We start from the raw sequence: 7,762 nt of genomic DNA on the forward strand, positions 1-7,762 counted from the left end.
TAGAAACAAGTATCTGTGTTAGAAAATAGGTTCTTTTAGACTTAGGGCAAGCCTGTATGAGAGAATCACCACATAGACAGGTAGGTTTCTGAAGCAACATCATGCCATCTGCTCAAAGAACTTTATATAACTAAAAACAAACAAACAAACAAACAAAAAAACCCCACAACTGCCACATGCTTGTGTCCCTAGTAGAAACAAACCACTGACTGGGTTAGGATTCACTTAATAACCTACCTATATCTGCTCATGTCCTCCAAAAACTCTAATAAGGGAGTCGTGATGTGATGCTGTAGTTTGTAGGTATCAGTGTCAACAGTCCTCACATTGTCTAGATATTTTTCTTTCTAAAGTCATCTGAAGAAACGGCCAGAAGTCTCTTTGAAGAAGGACCAAATGATGATTAACATATACCCTTTCCATAATGTTGCAAAATCTTTTTTCAATCTGATTATTTTTTTTGACCAGTCAGTAGGTCCTAAATCTGAGCATTGACTCAGGTCTCATACTTTAGATCAACTGATTTGACTTTTTATTGACACAGCTGAGTTCAGCCTCTTGATCATGCACACATGGTTTCTTTAGGTTATATAGATTAATCAATAGTGTTGCTGGTGCCTGTCTATTTACCTTGTACCTAGGTTCTCATGTTCTAGTAATTATCTCCATGGTGCTCTGCATGTCAGACCACTCTGACTGCCACTCTGATCTTCTCACTCTTTAACCTTTTACTGTAATATTTTACTTAAAGAAAAGTACTGTGATAGTTACCAATAAGAATTAAGGTAAGAGAAAATGTTCAGGAATAATCTAAAAGGATCAATGTTGACTGTTAATTTGCCACCATTAACGACTGAGACATAGAAATTCTTTTCTACTGGTGAATGAATCTCCCAGGCTGCTTCATTTCTTTCAAAATAACTGAACACAGATTAAGTTTAAAGAGATAGAAATTGAGGTAATGCCGAGACCTCTGCAAGTTCTTGACCCTAGTTTTCACTCCTGAAAGAAAGTCATAGGATTGGGGCCCTGTTGGCACTTCTAAAAAAAATCATGGTATTGATCAATCTATACAAATCCTTGGGGCTTGCTAGGGTTATTCCTGTGTCTAAACCAATATTTTCTCTTTAATAGTCAGGTTTTCTTACTTCAAACGGGTAAAAAAGAAATCACAGCAAAAAGAATGTTTAGGAAGCTTTTAAGAAAAATAGTGAACTCATCAACTTATTAAGAAATCCATTTCTAAAATCTTAACCCTGAATAAGTTACTTGACTCCTCTTGGACACAATTTTCTTATCTGTCAATGAGAAAGTAAATACATATATATTTTCTTCTAGAAACCATATATATATATGGTTTTGAAGATCTCCACAACTCTGTATTGTTATTTTCTGGGCAGATAACAGGCACATGGCTTGTCATCTTTGATTCACATTGCAGGAAAACAGCCACACCATAATGATAGTCAAGTACTATTACATTTCAAACTAATTCAGTAGTACCTTTAGAAAATTGTGTTATCTGGCTCTTCTAAAACTAGCCCTACCATTCTCATATTCTGGGGAAAGCAGGACAAAACAAAACAGATCTCCTGTGGATATTTTTAACAAAGAAATGCATACCTACAGAGAACAATCCAGCACTGGTTCTGACTACCTCAGAAGTCAATTGTGTGCCTCTCTTCAAAATTCTGCATTCATTGATATTACATTGGTAGCTTGATTTTTTGCTGTGGTGCAAGTGTTTTACACTTTGAAAATCAGTAAACACTATAACCCTTTGTTTTCTTTTTAAAGATGAGTGGTAAATCTTTCTGCTTGAAAACAAGAGGTTAAAACTAGGTGATTAAAGAACCATTTGAGGCTTTAAGACACTTTTTTTTATCAAGCTAAGAACTTGGGTTTCTTCTAGATATTAAAAGTCTTCTAAAATGGTTTGGTAGAAATAAATTTAGTAAATTTTTGAACTATGTTTGTATTTACTAATACTGCTTAGTATTGGTTTCATTTTTTTGATGTGCACAAAGGATGTTTTTGTCAATAGAGAACATTTTTGCTACTTCTTAGGTGTCCAATGGTAGCAACCAGAAGTTATAAGTAAAGACTAAGGAATCAATAAATACTAATCAAAGAAGCTATGATAATTACTTCTGCTAAAAGAGGGTTGGATTTAGTATGGTATTCTTTAGAGGTTGATTCCATTCTCTATTAAGCAATTGCCTAAAATTTGGGTTAACAGCTAAGAGTTGACTGAGTTGCACGTGAAATGATGACATAATGACATTTACACCATAGCTGGACTTTGAGAACATTATACTGAGTGAAATAAGTAAATCAGAAAAAGTTAAGAACTGTATGATGTCACACATAGATGGAATATAAAACTGAGATTAATGGACATAGATTAAAGTGAAGTGGTTACTAGAAGGTGGGGAGTAGGGGAAAGAGTGGGGGGAAGTGTGTAAAAAGGGACAAATATAAGGTGTCAGAAAATAATTTGAATTTGGGTGATGGATATGTAACATAATCGATAGTTCACATGCTATAGGAATGTGTACCTGGAACCTATGTACTCTTACTGATCAATGTCACCCTGTTAAATTTAATTTTCTAAATAAAATTTTAAAAATATATATACTTTATTACCTGCTTTACTGAGATACTATTAATAGAATGTATGTAAGGTTAATGTGTACAACATGTAAATATTATGAAATGGCTACCCCATTAAGGTTAATTCATACCTCCATTGCCTCACATAATTACCATATTTTTGTTAGTGATGAAATTTAAGATCTATTCTCTTAACGATTTTTAAGTACATGATACAATTCTGTTAATTATGATCATCATGCTATACATTAGATACCCAGAACTTATTCATCATATTGTTGGAAGATTTTATCCTCTGCACATTATGGCCTATTTCCCCCACTTTTTCAGACCTTAGAAACAAATATATAATTCTTTGATTTTGGCTTTTTAGATTTCACATGTAAATGAGGTTATACAATATTTTTCTAAGTCTGACTTATTTTGCTTACCATAATGTCTTAAGGTCTATTTATATTGTCACAAAAAGAAGGATTTCCTTCTTTTTATGTCTGGATAATATTTCATTGTTTGTGTGTGTTTGTGATGTCTTCTTGAATCCATCAATGAATACTTTAGTTGTTTCCATGTCTTGGTTATTACAAAAACATGGTAATGGGCATGGGAGTACCATTATCTTTTTGAGATAGAGATTTTATTTCCTATGAATATATACCCAGAAGTGAGATTGTTGGATCATATGGTAGTTCTATATTTAATTTTTTGAGGATCTTTGTACCCTTTTCCATAGCAGCTGTATTAATTTTCACTCTCACCAACTGCACACAAGGTTTCTCTTTTCTCCGCAGCCTCCTCAACATTCATTGTCTTTTATCTTTTACAGCCTTTCTAAAAGGTATGAGGTGATCGTTCACTGTAGTATTGATTTTCATTTCCATGGTAATTAATGATATTAAACATCATTTTGTGTTATCTGTTGGCTATTTGGATGTCTTCTTGAGGTTATTTATTGCTATTGAGTTATATTAACGCCTTATCAAATAGATGATTTTCGGATATCTCCCATTCCATTCTGTACATTGCCTTTTTTATTTTACTGATTCTTTGTTGAGCAGAAGCTGTTTAGTTTGATCCAGTCCCAGTTGTCAATTTTTACTTTTGTTCCTTGCATTTAGGTGTTACATCCAAAAAATTATTACCAGTACTGATGTCAATGAAGATCTTTCCTTATGTTTCCTTTTATTAGTTTTACAGTTTGGGGGGTCTTTAATTTGTCTTTAATCTATTTTAAGTCAATTTTGGTAATATAAGAAAAGAGTTCATTTCATACTTTTTACTATGAATAGCCAGTTTTCCCAACACTGTTTATTGAAGGGACTATCCTTTCCCCATTGAATATTTTAGATCTCTTGCCAAATATTAATTGATCATATATGTGTGGGTTTATTTCTGTTTTATTGGTCTACGTGTACATTTTTATGCCAGTACTATACTGTTTTGAAAACTATAGCTTTGTAAAAATTTGAAGTCAGGAAATGTGATCTGCCCAACTTTGTTCTTCTTTCTCGGGATCATTTGGTTCCTCAAGATTTTGTGATTCCAAATAAAATTTAGAATTACTCTTCTTCTCTATTTCTGTAACAAAAATGTCACTGGAATTTTGACAAAGATTGCATTGAATCTATTAATGGCTTTGGGGAGTATGAATATTTTAACTATACTACTGCTTCTAATTTATGAACATGTGATAACTTTCCATTTATTCCATTTCTTTTATTAATGTCATTTAATTTTTAGTATACAGGTATTTTACCTTCTTGTTTAAATTTATTCCTAAATATTTTATTGATGCTATTGTGAGATTTTTAAAATTTATTTTTCAGGCCCTGGCCGGTTTGCTCAGTGGTAGAGCGTTGGCCTGGCGTGCAGAAGTCCTGGGTTCGATTCCCGGCCAGGGCACACAGGAGAAGCGCCCATCTGCTTCTCCACCCCTACCCCTCTCCTTCCTCTCTGTCTCTCTCTTCCCCTCCCGCAGCGAGGCTCCATTGGAGCAAAGATGGCCCTGGGCACTGTGGATGGCTCCTTGGCCTCTGCCCCAGGCGCTAGAATGGCTCTGGTCGCAACAGAGCTATGCCTGGGAGGGGCAGAGCATCGCCCCCTGGTGGGCAGAGCGTCGCCCCCTGGTGGGCGTGCCGGGTGGATCCCGGTCGGGCGCATGCGGGAGTCTGTCTGAATGTCTCTCCCCATTTCCAGCTTCAGAAAAATAGGAAAAAAAAATATATTTTTCAGATAGTTTTGTAAGTGTATAGAAACACCACTGATTTTTGTAGATAATGTTTTAAAATAGGTGTTACACATCAATAATTGTACTACTATTCCTAGTAGGTTATGAAGCCGCTGCACATTTACGACAACTAGATAAACTTAGATACAATGGGGTATTGCATTTAAAAAATAATTAAAAACTCTTGCTATTAAATGAATCTGGTTTCTTCTCCTGAATGCCCTTTAAATTAACTTCCAAATTTCAAATAAGCCATAACTGACATAACTAACTCTCAATATAGTAAATGATTGTACTGAGTGTAATTAATAAAATTGGCTGTCTGGCTTACTGAGCTTCAATAAGGGAGAATGAACAATGAGACAGAACCCAGCGATGATATGAGGTGAGAGTATTCGGGATGCAGCTCCACGTCTCAGGCTGACCATGTGCAAACGACTTGTGAAGAACAAATGCGTTTTTTATTCTCTTTCCTTAATAATGGTGGATCTCCATTTCTACCGCAGAACTTTTCTTTTTTCTTAACCCATATATCTTTAGTAAAAGCACATTTATCATCAAGTACCATTTATTAAAAATACTGAGAGTATCAGTATGTATTGAAAAAAAGGAAATATGTGTAGATGCTGTGCATTTGAATGACCTTTCAAAACTTGACTTTGCTGTGTAGAGGAGATAACACTTAATAAAGTCAAAGGCTTCTCAATTGTTTAACTTTTAAAAATCAGAATGTCATAGCTTTGAAATATTTGAAATAAAAACTGGCTTTCCTGGTATTATGAAAGTTTCAACTTGACTCTGCTTTCATACCTTTAAAAAAAACCTCAAAAGATTTAGTTTTGGTATAGAATTTCTTGCCTTTTTTTATAGCTATAAATTACTTGAAGAAATTATTATTTTTACTGCTGTAATAAGAATTTTGGATAGGTTCTTTTGAAAATCTACTCTAATCAACATGATTCTATGTCTTTTGTTTAATATTAGCCAGAAGCAAGGTCAGTATTCTAAGTTTATTGTTTCTCTTATTTTTAATAAATACTGAAAGTCAAGATAAAAAATATTTTTGACATGACCTTATCTAGTTGTCATGCAGATTACTAGTCATGTATGGTTTGGAACATAGGAGTTAATACAAGCCATTTCTATATGCACGACTGTTTTTGCAGTTCAATTACATACAAAGCTAGAACTACTGGAAACCTACTTGCAGTTTCATACCTGACTGTCCTCTGACACCATTCCTGTCAACAAAGAAATAGACACAATCCTGAACTACCAGTCCCAGATAATCTTGTTCCTCACATGACATAAGTTCCTTTAGTAACTTGGATGTTAATTTATGCAAATTCAACATGCCCTTCCCTTAAACCTCAAGTCAGGTGAATGTGGTTTGAGTACTGAACTCAGTATCCCAGTTCTGCTTCCCGATCCAGTCTTTCTAGTGTATTCTTCAAGGATTGGAGTTCTAGAAACCTCAGCCTTTCGCAGGTAGAATTCAGCAGGCTTCCAGCAGACTTTGTTGAAGTTGACTTACCATTTTTGCAGATCACGGGCTGTTATCTGCTATTGATCCGTATCTTGATTGCACACATAAACCCTATAAATAGTTCTGATTTCATGGATGTGATGATCCCCATTCTGTCTTAGTGAAAAACACACCAGTTTCCATCAGACTCTCCTCTCTCTCTTGGTCTCCTTTCTCATTTTATTTATTTATTTTTTTGCCTTATGTCATATTGTTTTTTTATCTCTTGCTTGGACAAAATTTCTCCTAAATGATCTTGTCTTTTCTTATATTCCAATGTATAATCTGTTATATATATATTTTTTTATTTTATTTTATTTTACAGAGACAGAGTCAGAGAGAGGGATAGACAGGGACAGATAGACAGGAATGGAGAAAGATGAGAAGCATCAATCATCAGGTTTTTTTGTTGAACACCTTAGTTGTTCATTGATTGCTTTCTCATATGTGCCTTGACCATGGGCCTTCAGCAGACCGAGTGACCCCTTGCTCGAGCCAGAGACCTTGGATCCAAGCTGGTGAACTTTTGCTCAAACCAGTTGAGCCCGTGCTCAAGCTGGCGACCTCGGGGTCTCAAACCTGGGTCTTCAGCATCCCAGTCTGATGCTCTATCCACTGCACCACCACCTGGTCAGGCATAATCTGTTATATTTTTTAAATTAATATATCTTGCATCAAAAATGCAAAAACCACAAATATGAACTAATATGAATTATTATAAGGAGAACATATCCCTGAAACCCCTACCCCGGTCCAAGAATAGAACAATACCAGTACCTCAAAAGGAACCCAAGCCCTTTCCAATCACTTTTCATTCTCTCATCCTCAGTGTAACCATTATCTTGACCCTCAGCATTTTAGGATTCAGGAAGAAGTGGAATTTTCAAACTTTCCCCAGGATCCATATATTCATCAAACACTAATTTCTTCCACCAGATTTGCTGTCCTTGGGCTTCCCTGCTGAGCTCCAGTATCCTCTTCAGTAGATGGCTCATCTCATGGTGAAAGAACTTGCTTAAACTCTCTCCCAAGATAACTCAACAGTGACTTCAGACTCATCCAAAGCCATGGCCCTCTGGTTCATGGCCCACTAGCCCTCCTATAACACCCTATTATTGAACTGCAAACAAATAGAAACACAGGTGATGTATTCTGTACTCAGCTTCTTATGTTTAACTTCACACCTGAGAGGTTTATCTTTTTCTTTTCTTTTACATTAGCCATAGGTAATTCATGCATTATTATGCAGAATGCCTTTTTATGAATATACCACAAATTATTTACTCATTGTATTGTAAACTAACATTTGAGTTGTTTCCAGCTTAGTGTTTTACAAATCTTGCTGCTATGAACATTCACGTATAAGTTTTCATTATTCATTTGTACACATTTCTGGTAGG

This window comes from Saccopteryx leptura, chromosome 7 (assembly GCF_036850995.1).
Source record: "Saccopteryx leptura isolate mSacLep1 chromosome 7, mSacLep1_pri_phased_curated, whole genome shotgun sequence".
Lineage (NCBI taxonomy): Eukaryota > Metazoa > Chordata > Mammalia > Chiroptera > Emballonuridae > Saccopteryx > Saccopteryx leptura.